This window comes from Lepidochelys kempii, chromosome 2 (assembly GCF_965140285.1).
Source record: "Lepidochelys kempii isolate rLepKem1 chromosome 2, rLepKem1.hap1, whole genome shotgun sequence".
Classification (NCBI taxonomy): Eukaryota; Metazoa; Chordata; order Testudines; family Cheloniidae; genus Lepidochelys; species Lepidochelys kempii.
Window position 1 is genome coordinate 176242763 of NC_136381.1, and position 21262 is coordinate 176264024.

At 41.8% G+C, this 21262-nt stretch overlaps 1 protein-coding gene across 1 annotated transcript in view; it reads left to right on the forward strand.

Annotated features, from left to right (window-relative positions):
• The window catches only part of COA1 (cytochrome c oxidase assembly factor 1), a 67912-nt gene that overhangs the window by 7645 nt on the left and 39005 nt on the right, over window positions 1-21262 (forward strand). The gene's annotated exons all lie outside the window — the stretch shown is intronic.

The window sequence follows — 21262 nt, forward strand, 5'->3', positions numbered from 1 at the left end:
AAATTGCCGCAAGGGTGGTTTTGGTTGGACATTAGGAAAAACTTCCTAACTGTCAGGGTGGTTAAGCACTGGAATAAATTGCCTAGGGAGGTTGTGGAATCTCCATCATTGGAGATTTTTAAGTGCAGATTAGACAAATGCTTGTCAGAGATGGTCTAGATCAGGGGTTCTTACCCTTTTTCTTTCTGAAGTCCCCCACAACATGGTATAAAGACTCCAGGGCCCGGTGGGGGTGGAGACTTGGGCATAGGTGTAATTTGACTTCTGTTCTGGGAAGGCAGGGGCCAGTGGGGCTCAAGCCAGCTCTGCAGGGAGGGAGCGCCACCTCCACCCTCTAACTCACCTCAGCAGGCCACCCATCTGGGTTGTTGGGGTGGGGAACCAAAAATTATAACTCAAAGGTAGGGGGGTTCAGCTCAGAAAGTTTGAAAACAGCTCAGGGTGCAGGCAGAGGGGTAGCTAGGGGCTGTGTGTGGGCAGAGGGGTAGCTAGGGGCTGTGTGTGGGCAGGGGGGTTGCTCAGGGTGCAGGAAAAGTGATACTAGGGGCTGTGTGCAGGTGGGAGGGAGCTCAGGGTGCAGGGAGAGAGTAGCTAGGGGTTGAATGTGGGCAGGGGGGAGCTGGGGCTGTATGCAGGCAGGAAGGGTAGCTCAGGGTGCAGGGAGGGGGTAGCTAGGGGCTGTATGTCGGTAGGGGGGTAGCTCAGGGTGCAGAGAAGAGGGTAGCTGGGGCCTGTGTGCTGGGAGGGCTCCCCTTCCTGTTCCCCAAGGGCTCTGACAGCGACGGAGCTGGGTCCCCCCACCCAGGTGGCTCTTACCGACTGTGTGAGCAAAGGGGGCTGAGAGCTGAGGAGCAGCTTTTTCCCCCTGCACCAGCAGGAGACGAAGGAACGCTGCAGCTGCCTGCTCCCTGGCACCAGCCAGAGCAGCAGTCGTCCCGCACTGCCCAGCTCTGGCTTCCCGCCTCCAGCCTGGCCCGGCTGGGGGAGAGAAGGAGTGGAGGGAGAGTGGGGTTTGGAGTTGCCCTGGGACTGCCCTGCTCTTGCACTGTAGTTTTGGGGAGAGGGAGGCAACACTTTTGTGTCCCCCCAACTCTGCCCATGGGCTCAGGGCTTCTGCCGAGTGGGGAGCACCTGGACTCGGGGCTCCAGAATTCAGCCCTGCTGCTCCCGGCTTCAGCCCCGTGGCGTGTGCTGAGGATTGGGGCTTCAAGCCCGCTGCTCCTGGCTTCAGCCCTGCGGAAGGTGCTGGGGTTCGGGCTCTGGGTTTTAGCTACTGGGCCCTGCGGCCCCCCTGAAAGGGTTTGCGGACTCCCAGGGAGCCACACACCCCTTGTTGAGAAACACTGGTCTAGATAATATGTAGTCCTGCTGTGAGTGCAGGGGCCTGGACTAGATGACCTCTTGAAGTCCCTTCCTATGATTCTATAGTTCAGCTTGCCTGGTTGCTAAGTCAGATTGGTATGCCCAAGGGGACCATGACTCCATGATAAGACTGTTACAGTGCTTTAGGAGTACACACTTGTTACTGGGTTGGTGAGATCTAAGTATAGACTATACAACCAGTTTGGGGTTTCTGCCCTGCTTTTTGACAGTTTGGTCTGACTTTGGCACTTGGTGGTTGTGAGTCACTTCTGACAGAGTGACAACTTAACTTTTATAGTGAGAACAAGACTGTTTATTTAACAAAGAACATAGATTGAAATGATACCAAGTAGGATGAATGGAAACAAAGGGTTTCATATAAAATAAAATGGTAACATTCCTTCTAAAGCTTGAACTAACAAGATATCCTCTTGTCTGCTAAGGTGCTGCTGCCCCGAAGTCCTTTTCACAGTGTTTTGCAACCAGGATGGCTGAGACCCTCCTTCCATCAGATCAAGCCTGCTGGCAACTTGCCTACCCAGATGTAAGATGCCAGGGCATCTTTTTACACTCCTAGATATATTAAACAAGTCCTTTGTTCTTTGCCTATAAACAGACCCCCCCCCCTCCACTCTACGCTGTTCACCTCTTCTTGTTCATTTCATCTCATCTCTAGAAGTCCCCGCAATCTCTTCGTTAGCGTTTGACTCTGTATGCAAATAGACTCTCATTGTAAGACATACAATGGTCAGCCAGGGAGATAAAGCTCTCCCGTCTCCTGTCTAGTGGAATCAGTCCTAAGGCAGGTCACCTCTGGGTGACCTGCCCTTTACGATGAGGCCCTGAGAACATAATTTCCAATATATACATACCTATCTCCTTATGTATTATCCACACAAACATTTCACAAAGATAACAATGGCCAGATTTTCAGTAGAAACATTACATGAGGCACTCTGGTGAACTAGAATGTAAATACCTGACCCAGAGGATCCTTATGAGCCTTTGCACCCCTGCACTCTCTGCCAGTTGGCTTCAAGAGGTCTTTGAGACACAGTAAAGTATCCTGTTTTTTGGCAGCAGCCAAAAAAACGATGCTCCAGAGGAAGGCAAAATACCCTCTTCCTAATCTGGTTGCCTACAATACACCTGTTGATGGGAGAAATAAGGTTTCTCCAAGATCCCTGCAGTGACCAACTTATAAAACTTGACTTATGAGATTTGACTGCATCTCTAATACTTAAGGCAGAGTCAACTTTACATTTTATCATGCATGGTGATGAGTTATATACCGTATATGGATGCAATAGTAAAGACAAAAATGCATGCATTGTTCTTTGGCTAGGAGTTCTATGATCTAATTCAATCAAACCAACAAGTTTGCATAGTTCTTTGTGTTCTGCAGCATCTAGCATCAGTATTCCAAGGCTGGAAACATCCATTGCAATAAATGTGGTGGTTTCAGTTTATTTGGGTGTTTTTTTTTTAAAAATAGGAAAAATTACGCTACTGCTGTAAAGAGACATAGTAAAGCTGGTGGATCCAAATTATAACCATCCACTGTGTTTTAGATCAAATTAAACTAGCAGTTGCTGAGGCCAAGGACTTAACACGATTCAAAAAAGAGGTTGGACATTAATATGGATATCAAGAATACACAGAGTTATAATTAATACTGATGATAAATTCTGGAAGGGATATTAAACCTTATGCCTCAGGGCTTACTCCACTCTAAATATTAGCAATGAAGAGGGGACTTAATTGGGGTGTGAGGGGATCTGCTGCAGGTTTCTTATGCCTTCCTCTGAAGCATCTAGTGCTGACCACTGTCAAGAGGCCAGGATACTGGACGGATCTGGTCTGGTCCAGTATGGCAATGCCTGTGTGCCTATGAAATTTACTTTCCTTTTCTTTGTCTAGCTCTCCAACTGCAACCCACCCCATTATCAGTACACACATGGAAAATAAAGAGATCGTGCAAGTTAGACACCTTTCCATTCCAGCTTACCCTAATGACACAGACTCGCTGGCTTGTAATGGAATTTAGGGTGGTGTAACTTACATGCTGAAGAGCAAAAACAGAATAAAATAAAATTAAAAAATTGCTTTTCTTGTTATACTTCTCTCACGCCAGATTGTGTTCCCTTAGAGTACGCCTACACTGCGATAGAAGCCCCGTGGCACAGCCGCAGCTGGCCTGGGTCAGATGATCCAGGCTTGAGGGGCTAAAAATTGCTCTGTAGACCTTCGGGCTTGGGCTGGAGGGTCTTGCAAGGGTAGAGGGTCCAAGATCTTGGCTCCAGACCAAGCCTGAACGTCTACACAGCAATTTGTCAGCCCTGGAGCCTGACCCCCAGTCACCTGACCCGAGCCAGCTGCAGGTTTGTTATCCCCATGTAGACACACCCTAGACTCGCTCAGGTGCTGTGACCCAAATTCACATGTAATGGAAAAGGGGTGGGGGAAATGTGAATGCACATTGGTAACTGTATAAATGAGTGACTAAATCTAAGGGTGTGTGAGTATGTATACGTTACACAAGCAGATCACTTTAGCCTTTTAGACTAGCCTCTGAATTTGATCCTTACTTCTCACAGCAATAGAGCAAAGAGGGAAAAACCTGTTCCGTTGTGGTGTTAGGGTTTTTTTTTTTTGGGGTGGGGGGGAGGTATTATTCTCAGTAAAAGGACCTGATCTTGTTCCCATTGAAATCAGTGGAAATTTGGCTAATAGCTTCAATAAGAGCAGGACTGGGGCATTGAAGTGTATTCAGTGGGAGCTGAATGTACTCAGGGCTTGATCCTGCACCTATTCAAGTCAGTGGGATAACTTGCATTCACCTGAATAGTACAGGATCCAGACCTCAATACTTCCTAGGATTGGTTACTGTGTGAAAACGTTTTAATGGTGTAGGAAGAGACTTTGTTTAGCGTAGGACTTGAGCTACAACATTTAGGTTTGAATCTAATGCTTTTCTGAAGTTTGGATCTGTTCATATCTGGGCTGAAATCCTGGGAGCCACTAAAGTCAGTGGCAAAATTCTTATTAACTTCAGTGGACTGTGGATTTTCTCCTATGGGTGGGTTTTTTTAGACCTGTCTTTGGCTTTTTAAGCTGTTTCAACTCACACTTTTTTCCTCTTACATTTTTATTATTGCAGTGTTTCTCAACCAGGGTTCTGGGGCCCCCTGAAGGACTATGAGCAGATTTCATGGGGTACACCAAGCAGGGCCAGCATTAAGCAGGACCAAGGTATAAAGCCAAAGCTTCACAGTATGGGGCTGAAGCTCAGGGCCCCAAGCCCTGCCGCCCAGGGCTGAAGTCGAAGCCTGAGCAACTTAGCTTTGCAGGGCCCCCTATTGCTTGCGGCCCTGGGCAATTGCCCTGCTTGCTACTGCCTAACGCTGGCCCTGGCTTTTATATGCAGAAAAAGAATTGTTGTGGCACAAGTGGGCCATGCAGCTTTTATAGCCTGTTAGGGAGGCTTGAGAACCCCTGATATATTGGATGTAGAAAAACTAAAATGCGGTAGACTATAATGGGGTAATTTTTGGAATGATATATAGTCACTATGAAATAGTTCTTGAAATTTGGTTAAATATGAAACTTCTAGTCAAAACCAGTATAAGTGCAAAGTATATTTTGTGTGTTTTGAGTAGCACAGTTAAAAAAAAAAAAAAAAAAAAAAAAGCAACTTCCTTGTTTTCCTGTCTCATCCCCACCCTTGTCTGTTGATCTATTCATATGTGTATTGGCAAAGTCCTAGATTATAAAATCTCTGAGGCAGAGATCTTGTCTTTTTGTGTTCCTTTTTTGTGAAGTGCCTAGCACACTGAATCTTGGCTTCTGATATAGGTTCTTAGGCACTGCAGCAATACAAATAATTATAAGATTTGATTGTCGGAAGACTATAGGTGTTCATCTCTAGAAGAGAAATATGTATCAGATTTGGAGGGAAGGGGTGGGATTTTTCTTATTTAACGTGAAGTTGTATTGTGTGTGTAAATATCTTTTATAGTGCTTGAAATTTTTTTTTAAATTAGACCTGCAGAGGGAGACAGTTCCCACACTGTTGAAGCTGGACTTATTTTCCTGTTTAAAATAAGGACTTTAAATTTTTTTTTAAACTCTCATCAAACTAAATGGGAAAGGAGATTCTTCGTTCTGTTCCTGTTTTCTGAACAGGGACCACCATAAAACATATGAAACACCGCAGCACATATGGATTTTCTGTCCTTTAAAGCTGTTGTAAACTGGAAATAAAGTAACAAGGTTGAGGGGTTTCAGAGTAGCAGCCATGTTAGTCTGTATTCACAAAAAGAAAAGGAGTACTTGTGGCACCTTAGAGACTAAAATAAATTGGTTAATTTATTTTAGTCTCTAAGGTGCCACAAGTACTCCTTTTCTTTTTAAGGTTGTGGGAGACCGGGGTCAGAGTTCTGCTTATAGATTCAGGCTCCGATCATGTCCTTGCACAGGCAAAAGTCCCACTGACTATAATGGATAAAACCCTAAGATATCTTCATATTGCATCCAAACATGTATATTTGGTTGAAATGTCAATACTTAAACATTGTTAGCACCTGGGAATGCAGTGGTAGCTCAGTATGAAATAGTGGGGGCCTGATTCTCCTTCTCTTCTTTAAGTATCAAATCCTGTTAGGAAAGCTCCAATAGATTTCAATAGGAGCCACATTTGGCCTTAAAGCAGGAGTAAAATATTGCAGTCAATGGTGTTATGCTACCGACTGCTTCCACCAGGAATGCAGTATAATTAACGGATGTTAATTTAATCTACTATTGTACATGAAGTAGTTATAAAGGATGTTTGGGACACAGAATTCAGCTGCATTTTTGGGGAGGAATTCTTGCTTAAGGGTTATCAATAAGTATTCTCATTGGAGATACAATTTCATTCTGGCTTCCCAAAAAACTCATTAGTCTGCTGCTGTTATAAATATTCAATTATTTTTGGTGCTTTGCCAATACAAGAAGGGGAATAACAGCTGTTTATTTACATTCAGTCTCTGAAGCAATGCAATGTTGTGCAGCATGTTGTATGGCACAATTAAAGGCTTCCCATCAGTAAGAACAGAAAGCTGCTGGGGGGGGGGGGCAGAATGATTTAGTATTGTTAGGGTTTTACATCTTCAATACACCTGGTGTAGGCTACTGTGGGAGATGGGATACCATGTTAGATGGACTATTCGTCTATTGCAATATGGTGTTTCCTGGGTTACGTATTTGGAAAGCCTGCTAAGATATAGTTTGCAAGGACTGGGTACTTCTAAAATTCCGCATCTTTGAGTTCAGTACAGGGAGCACGTTGATGTGCTGGCAACAGCAGACAACTGGGCTCATGTCACTGCGAATAACTGTGATACTAACTCACACATCTTCAATCTAGTGTGGATGTACTATGGGTGTCTCTGGGGGCTTGGTTACTAAAGAATGGGAAAATGTTCTAGCATCATAGTATCCAAAGAATTGTCTTGGGAGGCTGCAACTGGATCAGCAAGTTGACTTCTTGTTGTGGATACCTACTGGGGCCTCGATTCTGAAACACAAGCATGTGTTCCAGGCTTTGCATGAGTACACGTCAGCTGTCTAGGTCCAAATGTGTTTCCTTCTCTCCACTGATGGATTCAGTATAGGTTCCACTAAAACTGCTATGATGTTTTTTGCATGCAGTGTATTTGTAGCTGTCTTGGTCCCAGGATATTAGAGAGACACAGTGGGGGAGGTAATATCTTTTATTGGACCAACTTCTGTTGGAGAGAGAGACAAGCTCACCAACAGAAGTTGGTCCAAAAAAGATATTACCTCCCCCACCTTGTCTCTCAAAATGTTTTTGGTAGGTTAGCTGAACTCTAGCAGAATGTATATATGTTTTACTAAAACCATGGGACTTGTTTCCAGTTACACATCTACAAAGATCTCAATCCTGCTCTCATGTAAGTCACAGATTTTTGCTCCTGATTTAAATGGGAGCAGGCTCAAGTCCCAAACTAATTACCCTAATGGAATTATCGATTATAAACGTATGTGGTACTAGAAAAATACTTTGTGCGTGAACAGCTCACTTTGCATTGTGGTTCACTAGCCCTGGTCTGATAAGGCTTTTTCCTGAACCCAAACTGTAAGTAGGAAACCCTGCAACACAAGAAGAGTTACACATCAATTGCCACATACATTTATAGGAAGGCATGAACAAGGACAATCCTGGGGTGAAATCCTGGCCCCAGTGGAGTCAATGGGAGTTTTGCTACTGATTTCAGTGGAGCCAGGATTTCACCTCAGACACTAAAATTTCCTCTAGTCTTACAGGGGATTTTCTGCACTACACGGTAGATTCCACTCAACACTGGAGTTCTGGTTTAAAAATCCCCGGCAAACCAAAACAAAATTCTCCCCTCCTGTAGGACAAGTGGGATTAAAATGGACACTTTCCTCAACCTTAGTCTGCTACCTCTCCTTTCAAATGTGAAACTAAATAAATATACCTCCAGCAATCTGTGTGAGTAATAGCATTGGCATTGATTTTTACACTGGATTGATCATAATATGTGCTTGTATAGCATCTTCCATCAGAGAATTAATGTACTTTATAAATATTAATCAAGAATCATGACCCTGTGAGGCAGGTAAGTAATTAGTTGTCTAAGTTTAATATCATTAAGAGGAAAGGTGGATGCTCACATATAATACACCCTCCTGGTGCTCTTTGTCCTGTTAGACATTAATGTTCTATTTACGTTCATTTTCTGCACAGGTCTCTAGAACAGAACTAAATTCCTAATGCCCTATAATAGATAGTTGCACTAATAGCAACACTCAAATTTTCAAAGCACTATATAAACACTAATTAAACTGTATAAGACAACCCTGTGCTGTAGGAAGGCATTGCCCCCACTTTTGAGGTGGTGACACTGAGCCACACAGCGTTAAAACGAGTTATCCAAAGTCACAGAATCAGTCAGCGACAAAGGTGGGTTTAGAATTGAAGACCTGATTGCTAACCCTGTGTTCAGTTCCCTATAGCAAGGGTTTCCAAACGTTTTCATAGTGTGGGCTACATCTTGTTAGTGAGGCCTTCTCTCTGCTTTCTCTCAGATTAATAAGGGGTTGTCACCTATGGAAGAAGTCCCCTTCACTCTTCCCCACAGCCATTTTCCAGCCACTCTCCAACCTGAGCAGCTCCAAGGACCTCTTTTTCCCAGGCAGGATCCTTGCTCTGGCCTCCTTTCCTGCGACAAGGCCCACTCTAGTTCTCTCTCCCTCTGTGCCCCATGGCCTAGCTTTCCTTAAAGCAGATCGTGGTTTACTGCCAGCAGATCCTTCCACAGCTCCTTCCGTAGATGTATGGCTCAGTGGCTCCCAGTGGCGGTTGTGGTAGCTGCTGATGTAGTCTGTTGACTGCAGCCACTGGTGGTTGGTGAATACTCAGTGGGCCAAATTCAGGCCACAAGTGGGATCAGTAAGTCAAATTCTGACTTCAGTGTGACAGCAACTACTAAGAGGCCAGCATTTGGCCCTGCAGGACCTGAAGTTTACTTCATTAAAGTTCCCTCACAACCAGAAAGCATAGAAATGGCATTTGAAAAATATATAATCCTAATGACCAAACAGTTCACCAATGGCTCGGAGGGCAGGATGGTTCCCTGAAAATCTGGAAAATGCAACACAGTTCAAAAACAGACCCTGAATTGGAAATGTCCACAGCTTTTGATTGTCTCCATTTGCTGAATTATTGTAATGAACACTGGCCTATTCCTCTGATTCCATGATCTAGTTGACTGACAATCCTGGCCTTGGCCAGCAACCTGAGCAGCTGGGCTACGTGTTGCAATGTTCTGGACTGGAGGAAAGGAGTCCTTCCTCTACAAGCAATGGAACTTAGAGGAGCCAGTCCAGCCTCACAGCCTCCTTGTGATTTGTGTCCTTCTCCTTGAATTGGGGGTGGGGGTGCGGGGTGAACATAACCAGTAGCTTCTGCTTTCTGCATTACCACATAGCAGAACTGCACCTGTTTGGCTGCAAGAGTTGTCTGTGACTGAGGGGCAAAACTGGCCCTAAATGCTTTCCAAAGGATACAATATAGGGTATATCTAGTCAGCTTGACTGGGTAATATAGTGAGATTGACAGAATCACTAGAAACGGAGTTTAATCATTGATTGGCACTGCTGTAAATTACAGAATTTTAATAACATTAGCCCCTTTACTTTTATTCAGCTGTTATGGCACATTTTATACATTCTAAAACAAAGTGGTGCCATATGAATACTTTCCCATAGATATGCCGTGAGCGAAAAAGTCTGGTTCTGGAATGCTCAATGTCTGGTTCGCTTATAAAGTCATCTATACATCTAACAGGGTGGGAAGAATTAAAACTATTATACCACATCTTTTGTTTTGAATTGCATTGTTTAAATTAACACAACACTTAAAGTAATCCTAGATCAGATGCTGTACAGCTTTCAACAGTCTTAAAACAAAACTAGAATTACTCTGAGTATATGATGCTGCTCAAAAACACTGCTGTAGCATTGTGTCAGCATTTCAGTAACACTTAGCTTTATTGTATATTTTATAACTTGACCTTAAACGTTTGTTCTGGATTAAAATTTACTTTACAAAATTTTTGCCCTGTTATGCAAGAGTTGTAATAATAAACCTATGACTTTGAAGTTGTCTTTAAGTCCTGTTTTCAAACTGTGCCACTTACAGTTTTTCAAATCTGGACACCTTTAATTCCCACCTGCTCCTGAGGTTTAAATGTAGATTTTTAGTTAATATCACCCCTTTTGTTTTCTGTAAGTGGAAAAAATAGACATATGATATCCCAGGAAGGTGAACACACACAAAATGCAATATAGAAAAACCTGTAAATCTCAACTCAGTCCACGCGGATCTCTCTCTAGGACTAAATTGCAGCTAAAAAGGAGGTTTTATTTTCTATAAATACAGCAAATATATATAAATATCTTCCTCCACCGCTGATGAATTCACCCTCTACCCTGTTGAGTGAGCCTTTAACTTAATGCAGATTCCAGACCAAATTAATTCCTGGTGTAACATTGAATTCAGTGGCATTGCTCCAGGAATTAATATGACCCTTCATCTCTGTACAAGTGAAAGGCTGGTAGCCAATTGTTTCAGAGGTACAGTATGTGGTATAATATGCTTTTGGATTGTAGACAGCTAATCCTCTTTATGCTTTGCTGACTGAAGCCTCTTTAGGTCTTATATGAAGTGTCTTCATTTTCTATATTGAATTATGGGCCTCTCCAACGCCCAGTAAAATCAGTGGAAAGGCTCCCAATTTCTCCAGTGGGCTTGGATCAGAGCCTTTATGAATACAGTAGCTGCTCCAGTTCTACTGGGTCTTTTATTTGAAACAAGGAAAATAAACAGTTTAACTTAATGTTCCTTAGTGCATAATAGTCCAACATGGTCTTGGATGCTGAGCAGTATATTAAAGATATAAATGAAATGAATGTAAACTTCTATACTAAGCTGGACAAAACACCTGAAAACATATGGTGGGAAACAATCCTGTATTGGCAGGAAGATAGATATGGAAAAGAATTATTAAATATCTAGTCTAATTCTTTTCCACTATATTTTTTAATCTTCATATAGCTGGTATTGAAATGAGAAAGTATATCATGTTTGCTTTTAGTTTTCATAACTTTGTTTATTCCAGTTATGAAATCACAGATGTCAAACTATTTGGTGTTTAAGGGCCAGGCCAGAAAAGTAATCACATAGAAATAGCTATATCCTGTCAAAAATCCATTTATTTATTCTATTATGTCACTCTTATTAGCGTATGATGCAAAAGATGTATGAAGTGTATGAAAACATACCACCTGCCCTGGAGACTTTACAGTGTAGAAATGCAGGAGGTAAGATGGATGGGAAGCAATCCAAGTAGTGTGGCTGAATGGGTGAACTTTAGTGTGTAGCTTGGTGATTCCATAATTTGTGGGTAGTTGTTTTTAAAATAGTTTAAAAACATTGTCTAGTTAACATTTCAAGGGAGTGTTTGTTTATTTTTTCTTATTATAGAACCTAGAGACCCCAACCACAAATGAGGGTCCATTGTGCTACGTGCTATAGCAACACATGGTGAGAGAGACACCCTGCCCTAATCAGCTTACAAAAGATGGGAGAAGAGTTGTGTAGTTATTTCCATTTTACAGATTGCTTACGTGATTTGCCCAAGTCACATGGGAAACCTCTGGCAGAGCTGGGAATTGAACCCAAGTTGACTGAGTTCCACACAGATTTTAGTGACATGGCCGTGTTGCTAAAAGTCTGGCAGTGTAAACACTGTTTGTTGGCACTTTTGCCAAGAAAATACTTCCACCCCCAAGGAGTGGGGTTTGCGTTGTGACAGGAGAGTGCTCCTGTCAACACTGAGCCGTTTACACTGCCACTTGCCACAGCAAAACTTTTGTCTTTTGGGGAGTGGGGGCGGAGGCTTTTAAAACCACCTGTGAACGATAAGTGTTGTCGTTCAATTGGCAGTGTAGACAAAGCCCTGGTAGTGTTTAAAGAGCTAATTGTTCCTCTGCCCATGCCTGCGGAAAATCTATTTATAGAATATTTCCGAAAGCAGGAAGCAAACATTGTATTTACTCCTTTTTCAGTGACATCGTAACAGTACAATGAAACAGACAGAGGCAGTTTCCTTTGCAAAACTGGGGCATGCATTTCTGTCAGTGTAGATGTTAAGAGGCTTATTAAAGGGCACAGCAGCTGACAAGTGAATCTTTAATCCCTTGAAAATCCCTTTATATTTATGATCAGTGTAAAGCTGTAAATGTAAAAAAAAAAACCCAACCTTTTACTCATCACTTTGATGTGTGTTTCAAGATCAGGCATTGTACTCTTTGGGTAATGATGATCACAGAGCTTTTTCTAGAGACTTTCAACATAAATTTTTAAAAAAGCCCTCCAAATTTGGGAGTCAAATGCTGTGTGTTGTTTATCACTAACAATGACACCAATGTGCATAAGTGGCCTGTAGCTAGGGGCCTGTGTGTTTTATAACTGCATACTGGGCCAAAATCTGGTTTTAACTACTTCCAACTCCATTAAAACAGCAGGAGGGAGGGGGAAGAGGGGGGGTTTACAGACCTGTAACAATGTAGAACTTGTCCTAGTCAGGATATCAGTAAAGGGTTAATCTTTTCCATTAGTTCAGAGAGACTTCCTACTTCTGTCTCTTTTTGCCGGAAAGCCAAAAGATCACACTGCACACAATTTTTTTGTCATGTTGAAATGACTAAACACAAGCTTAAATTCCCTTTCACCATAATGTTAAAACAAAACAACAAAAAAACCAAACCCAAAACAAAATGAACCTCCCCGCCCTTCCTATCTGTAGGAATATACTTCTCAATAACAAAAGGTAAAGATTTATTTATTCCGTAAGCCAGTGGAAGCAACTCATCTGGAATTGCTGAAGAAACAGACCACTGCAATAACTTTGTTAGTTAGCAGCTTTAGGTGTGTGTCAGTATGTCTACACTGCAGTTGGAAGCGGCTTCCCAGCTTGAGTAGACAAACACACACTAGCTCTATTGGAGTTAGCACTCTAAAAAAATGGCAGTGTTGCTGGGAGTAGCATGGGTGGTGGCTCAGGCTAGCAGCCTGAGTATGTAGCTTTTAGCACTCGAGTTCGAGCAGAGTAAAATTTGTGTTTGTGTCTACTCAAGGCAGGAAGCATGCTCCCAGCTGCAGTGAAGATTGTACCCACTATGTGTGTGTATTTTATTTAGCCAGATGCTATAACTAAAGTTAATTGCCAATCAACTAGCTCGAGCTAAGTAATATGTCTATAAATTGTAGAACAAATCTTTGGTCTAGGAGACAAACATTTGTCTTGGTTGCGATTCTTCATAGGCTCAGCCTCTGCTGAGCCATGACTATATGAACAAATCCCTCTGAGTGCCTATATAGAAATTATAGGCACCCAACCAAAAGCTCTAGTGTAGACATCAATCTCTTAAGTGGAGTGGGAGGGAAGGAACATGTACAGGTGGGACAGTATAGAAGAACACCTTAATATGTAGTATATCATCAGGAGAATAAGCTGGTACTGATAACATGAAGTATATAATCAGGGGGATCAGATGGTATTGTCCGTTTTCCCCACCTCTAGAGTGTGAGTGTGTGTGTGTGAGAGAATTACAAGGTGGCTTTACATTAAGAAATCTTAGGCAGACAGCTGTTTTACTATGCATTAAAATAGTTTTTAAACTGTTCTGCAATACAGTCTCGTTTACAGAGGTGACTTTGCTTGAGGGGGCAAGCAATAAGTGTATTAGAAGAGAAAGCTTATATGTCCCATTTAGTTACAGATGTAAACCCAACTCTCTCAGTAGCCTGTTTGGTTTTTTTATTAGAGAAAGCACAAGAGGAGATAAGAACTGAAAGATTCGTTATAATGTAAAGAAAGTGTCAAAAACTAGCATTTCAGAGGATGAAATAACCTGTTGTCTTCCCCTATATGATGAAAATTCCTTTACAAGAATAGCTGACAGTATTTTATCCATTTTTCTGTTTCACACATTTCCTGCTTAATAAATGTAGAGTGAGGCCTTATAATGGGCTGGAGGCTAACTGTAATGGTGGATCACTGAAACTGAATGTCTTGTTCTGGTTTTGTACAGAGCTCACATTGTTTGTTTTTCTGCCTTGAGAATTAGGGAGATGTGGGAAAACACCACAAAGATACCACATGGCTAACTGCTATGATGTGTGCTGTACTCAACTACCCAATTTTGCAGAGTAGCCAGACACTGAGTGGGCCAGGTTCCCTAATTAAGAAGAGGGTAGATTTGGAAACAGGTCTTGATGCTTTTATTCGACATCTGACATATAGTTTAAGAGAAACGCACGCATCATTTTATAGCTATTTCATTTTGATTTCTGATTAACCATCAGTGGAGGTTGATCGGGTGAAATTTTTTAGTTGAACGAACAATTTTATTACTGAAGCAGAGTCTCACATCAGCACACTGGAGAATTTATGGTTTGTAAAGTGGGTCTAGCACTGAAAAGACCTGTCTTGATTCAAAGCTTTTAAAAAAAAAAAGTTTGCTAATAAATACATTCTTCTGAGTTACAGCCCAAGGGAAGTGTTTGTATATGGTTGTGTTTTGAACAATAGCCTCCTATGATTACTGCATACTGTACTTCTATCATAAACGTGAGGCAACTTCCTAATAGCCACTTAATGATGACACCATTAAAAAGGAGAAACAAACCTAGACTGAAATCTAAAAGGTAAAAAGCTCTGTCTGATCAAGCAAACTTTACTAAAGTACAGGTTCCGGTTATTCTTGATGGTACTTTAATCCAGTCCTGGGAAAACCACTAGGACACATTCTCTCTTTGTAGTGTCCTTGGTAATAAGGTTCTGAAATGGTAGGAGTTTTAAAACATTTTAAAGCTGTTGCACAAAGTTACCTTCTGAAAGACGTTCAACCCTCCCTAAATGTCATGCAAGGACAGAGCTAGTTCCATCATAAGTAATACTTTGCACTTCTATAATGACAGGTTTCAGAGTAGCAGCCGTGTTAGTCTGTATTAGCAAAAAGAAAAGGAGTACTTGTGGCACTTTAGAGACTAACCAATTTATTTGAGCATAAGCTTTCGTGAGCTACAGCTCACTTCATCGGATGCATAAAAGTGGAAAATGCAGTGAGGATGTTTTTATACACACAGACCATGAAAAAATGGGTGTTTATCACTTCAAAAGGTTTTCTCCCCCCACCCCACTCTCCTGCTGGGAATATCTTATCTAAAGTGATCATTCTCCTTACAATGTGTATGATAATCAAGGTGGGCCATTTCCAGCACAAATCCAGGGTTTAACAAGAATGTCGGAGGAACGGGGGAGGGGGGGGGGGAAATGGGGAAATAGGCTTGAATAGAGACTGGGAGTGGCTAAGTCATTATGCAAGGTAACCTAAGTTAATTGTATCCAATTTGCAAATGAATTCCAATTCAGCAGTCTCTCGCTGGACTCTGGTTTTGAAGTTTTTCTGTTGTAATATCACAACTTTCATGTCCGTAATCGCGTGACCAGAGAGATTGAAGTGTTCTCCAACTGGTTTATGAATGTTATAATTCTTGACATCTGATTTGTGTCCATTTATTCTTTTACGTAGAGACTGTCCAGTTTGACCAATGTACATGGCAGAGGGGCATTGCTTGCACATGATGGCATATCACATTGGTAGATGTGCAGGTGAACGAGCCTCTGATAGTGTGGCTGATGTTATTAGGCCCTGTGATGGTATCCCCTGACTAGATATGTGAGCACAGTTGGCAACGGGCTTTGTTGCAAGGATAGGTTCCTGGGTTAGTGGTTCTGTTGTGTGGTATGTAGTTGCTGGTTGAGCATGCCAACATTCTTATGGCTGACTTAGAACAACACTTCCTCGGCTCTCGTCCCCTAATACCCCTACTCTACTTGCGCTATATTGGTGACATCTTCATCATCTGGACCCATGGAAAAGAAGCCCTTGAGGAATTCCACCATGATTTCAACAATTTCCATCACACCATCAACCTCAGCCTGGACCAGTCCACACAAGATATCCACTTCCTGGACACTACGGTGCTAATAAGCGATGGTCACATAAACACCACCCTATACCGGAAACCTACTGACCGCTATTCCTACCTACATGCCTCCAGCTTTCACCCAGACCACACCACACGATCCATTGTCTACAGCCAAGCTCTACGATACAACTGCATTTGCTCCAACCCCTCAGACAGAGACAAACACCTACAAGATCTCTATCAAGCATTCTTACAACTACAATACCTACCTGCTGAAGTGAAGAAACAGATTGACAGAACCAGAAGAGTTCCCAGAAGTCACCTACTACAGTACAGGCCCAACAAAGAAAACAACAGAACGCCACTAGCCGTCACCGTCAGCCCCCAACTAAAACCTCTCCAACGCATTATCAAGGATCTACAACCTATCCTGAAGGACGCCCATCACTCTCACGAATCTTGGGAGACAGGCCAGTCCTTGCCTACAGACAGCCCACCAACCTGAATCAAATACTCACCAGCAACTATATACCACACAACAGAACCACTAACCCAGGAACCTATCCTTGCAACAAAGCCTGTTGCCAACTGTGCTCACATATCTATTCAGGGGACACCATCACAGGGCCTAATAACATCAGCCACACTATCAGAGGCTCGTTCACCTGCACATCTACCAATGTGATATATGCCATCATGTGTAAGGAATGACCCTCTGCCATGTACATTGGTCAAACTGGACAGTCTCTACGTAAAAGAATAAATGGACACAAATCAGATGTCAAGAATTATAACATTCATAAACCAGTTGGAGAACACTTCAATCTCTCTGGTCATGCGATTACGGACATGAAAGTTGCGATATTACAACAGAAAAACTTCAAAACCAGAGTCCAGCGAGAGACTGCTGAATTGGAATTCATTTGCAAATTGGATACAATTAACTTAGGTTACCTTGCATAATGACTTAGCCACTCCCAGTCTCTATTCAAGCCTGTTTCCCCTTTTTTTTTCCTACCCGCCCCTTGTTCCTCAGACGCTCTTGTTAAACCCTGGATTTGTGCTGGAAATGGCCCACTTTGATTATCATACACATTGTAAGGAGAATGATCACTTTAGATAAGCTATTCCCAGCAGGAGAGTGGGGTGGGGGGAGAAAACCTTTTGAAGTGATAAACACCTATTTTTTCATGGTCTGTGTGTATAAAAACATCCTCACTGCATTTTCCACTTTTATGCATCCAATGAAGTGAGCTGTAGCTCATGAAAGCTTATGCTCAAATAAATTGGTTAGTCTCTAAGGTGCCACAAGTACTCCTTTTCTTTTTGCACTTCTAGTGCACTTTCCAGCTGGGTGCTTCAAACCACTTTAAAGATGTTAACTAAGTCTCAAAACCCCCCTGTGAAAGAGTAGTATTCCTATTTTATAGACTGGGAAAATAAGTGACTAGACTTCAGACCTCCCAATTCCCAGGCTTAAGCCACTACCTGACATTCCGGTATGTGGTTTTTTTTTGAGGGGAGGAGGGGGTGAGAAATGGACAATAATGTCTCCACCTTGCAACACTTTTGGTCCTGTTGTACAACATTGCATTGGTTTTCTGGCCTCTGAGATGCAAGCCCAGATAGGAAGTAAATTTACAAGGAAACTGAGTGGTGGTGTAGGTTTTTGGCAGGAGGAGCTGAGGATTATAAATAGTAATACCAGAAAGGACAGGGCAGGGTAGAACGCACTGAATAAATAGAACATTGATGGGATTAATATGGAATAAGACCACCTAACTTATTCATTTTTTATAATTACATGGTACAGTTGATCTAATACATTCTGATAAGGCTGTGGGGAAAGTTTTTCCAGCAAAATATAATTTGGAAGGTATTGATTGGTGTATATAACACACATGTAAAAAGCGTGCACCTGAAATAATCTACATTTGGCCAAAGTGGGGCTAGAGCATATTTTTCCCTTCCAGTACAATTCCCATTATTAATAAGTGTGTGCAGCAAGGGGGAGTATACGTTTACAACCCCTAAGTCAGTTTTAAAAGACTACTTGAATTAAATGCTCAGGAAATCTAGACTCAATGGTACTTATCCTTCTGTGTATGCACATAATTAAGCATTAGCTCCTTTTAACATGATTGTGTAGAGGAGAAACTACAACTCCAGAGACTAATGCAGGCCTAGGCTGACTAGTTTGAGGGTTTGTATCCAGTATTATGAAATGGATTTACTCACTCTGTTATAAGTTTGTATTTGGCATGAAATGGCAACCTGTGTAATTTACAGTATATTTGAAAAGAAATAACTTATTCAGTGTTGAACACCTGTTTAGGCCTCTAGGCATTCTGCAGTACCACTTTGTGTTTCACTCCATCTCTAATATTTTTGACAAAATCAGTGATTTTATTTATTTACCGTTTCTTTGTCATGTGTCCTTCAGAGTGAAATATTATCCATGCATTTGTCCAGGCTGGTCTGGCAAAATTCTCTGCTATGACAAGTGGGCAAAACTATTTAAGTCAGTTGACTTGTGCCCATTTATTCCAGCAGAGAATTTGGTCCTAGATTTCCATGTCCTCTAATCCTTTCCTCCAAAATTGCGCTATATCAGGTGGGTCAAAACTAGAGCTGGTTGGGAATTTTTTGCCAAAATGGCTTTTTGTTGAAAAATGCTGGTTTGTTTAAACCAAAACTTTTCGAGAACATCTTGACCAGAAATTTTTTTTGGGGGGGGGCTGGGGTGGTGCCAAAACCAAAACAAAAAAACACACCAACCCAAAAAACCCCACACATAAAAAAAAAAACCAAGTTGACATGTCAAAATGACAAATTCCAGTTCAAAATGACTTTTTAAATTTATTGGAATAAAAAAATTGGTCAAAATTCAAACCAAAAAATGTTTGACTGAACTGTTTTTGTTTTTTTGTTTTTTTACTTTTTTCCCCCTCAAATTTTCATGAATTTGATTCAGGATGGGAATTTTTTTTGGGGGGGGGGATCTCAAATTTTTACGAGGTGGGAAAACAGTGTCCCACTCAGTTCCTGCTCATCCTCATCTGATGGGGCCTATACTTCTGTCAGCTAAGGGAGACTGGGGTAGGGGACAGTGCTTTGGTAGCAGGAAATTCTATCCCTGTTGTCACAACTCTACTGCTCACTATAGTATTGCATTGAGTGGGCAAGTGTGTAGCTCAAGGTGGCCAGGGAATTTCTTAAAGTTTGTTATGCTCTTAGTTTTGTTTGGAATCCTGACCCTATTCATGCTGATGGGAGTTTTGCCATTGACATCTGTGGGGCCAGGATTTCACCTGTTGTTGTTAAGCCAGTAGTTGCTCCACAGCAGATATAGAAGCAAGTGCAAAGATTCTGAATTGAAGGATCTGGTAATCTGGTTTATGCACTTGTCACCTAAGCCTTAGATAGCATCACTGGGCCCTTTAGCAGGTCTCCATCACACCCACATCAGAGAGTCAGAGCATTTTTTATTCTATCATGGATAGATTGCAGCAATGATAGACCTGAATGAATGCATCTGGACCTCAGATTCAAGGTGCTTTTACAGGCCCTAATAAATCAGTTGTCTAGAGAAATTGCTTGCTGTGGAAATGCCATGCCTTGTAGTTTAAAGTCTTGTGTGTGTTTATGTGAGAAGGCTGTGTTGAACTTTATGCGTAGCACTTCTCTCTGTCTTGTGTCCCTCCCCCTTTTGTTATAGGCTTGAGTGTAGCTTTGAATATCCAGAAAAAGCTCTCCAGGCAGATTAGGGGTATAGACAGGTTTTAAACAGAGCCTTAATGCATGGACATGAAAGGACAAATGTAAAAACAGTGGGAACACTAATGAAAATGCTCTGCCTTTGGATCAAAATACATTAAACATTTTCTTAGGAACAAAGGGTGCTTTTTAAGTAAATATATTAACATTGAAGGCTTTTAAATTCATTTTCTTAGGAGAAGAAACACTTTTTAAAGTGATGATGTAGCCAAAAAGGGGATATGTACATTACTAACCCTATTTTTATTATTCATAGAATGGTAGCAGTTCTGCAAAGGAGAATCCATATTAATTGCTCTTTTCAGGACTCGGAGAATTGGACAATTGCAATTTACTTAAGATACACTTTTAGCATCTTTCATGTACAGTTGTATGAATACTATTCTGAGAGCAGTAAGAATGGCTTTGATTTGAGTGAGCTGCTATTTGCAGTTTAAATATATTTTTAGTTATACCATTTTAGCGAGTAGAATAGTAGGTTATTGATTTCAAGAAGACCATATAGTAAAAAAACTAAATTTAATTGATTGCGTGGAAAAGCGGTATTACAGATATTGGGCTATATGCAAGTAGCTCATGTCAGTAGGTGGAGCTCCACTGGAGTGGACTTGGCCCAATATGACTCATGATTTGGACAGGTCACCGAGTTGTATAATCAGAACACACAGTAATATCACAGGCAAGATTATTTTAAAAATTGATCAAGTTGCTATTTGTGTGTGCGCGCTAAGGGTTGTTGCAGCTTAAACAGTAATTGAAAATGAGCAGTTAATGGCAGTTAAATCTGTATTCAAATTACCTCACAGAGTTGCTGAAATAAACATGCAAGTGATCACACTGCCCATTAACAAAACCTTAAGTCTGACCTCATGTCCCTGCCCTACCTCTGCCTATAAACTGGAAACACTGACTGCCATCTGCTCCACACCACATATATTTCTGTGTGGACCATAGACTATCACCCACCGACTGCATACGGCCCACAGACCATCAGGCCAGTGATTTTAGTGTCTTTCATTTTTATTAGTATTTTACATTTATGTGGCAGTAGCACCTAAAGGCCCCAACCCCATTGTATTCAGTGTTGTACAAACACATAAGAAATGGCAGTCCCTACCTCAAAGAGCTTACAATCAAAGCAAGTCTGACCCTCCTCATCCCAACTTCCCACTCTAATCAAGATGCCACAATGTACAATGGTGTATTCTCCATGTACAGTCCAGTAATGCTACCATTTCCCCTCCATAATTCCACTGTGATGCAAAAAAGCCAGTATTACTTCGAGTAATCACTCAGCCCTACCTTCTCCGGTCTGTCAACCTCTTGCTTCTTCTTTTGTCCCTTCCTTGCCTCTGACAGTCAGCTTCTTTCATCTAGCCCTTCTCTGCAGTCTTCAACAAATCCATTCACTGCCTCATCCCATCCCCCTCCCCCCACCCTTTGCCTTCAAGCATCTTTAGCAATGTCTAGACCTGGTGGCTCTACTTTTGCTCCTTAAACACTTCCTTGGATCCCATGCAATTTGGCTTGCCTGCT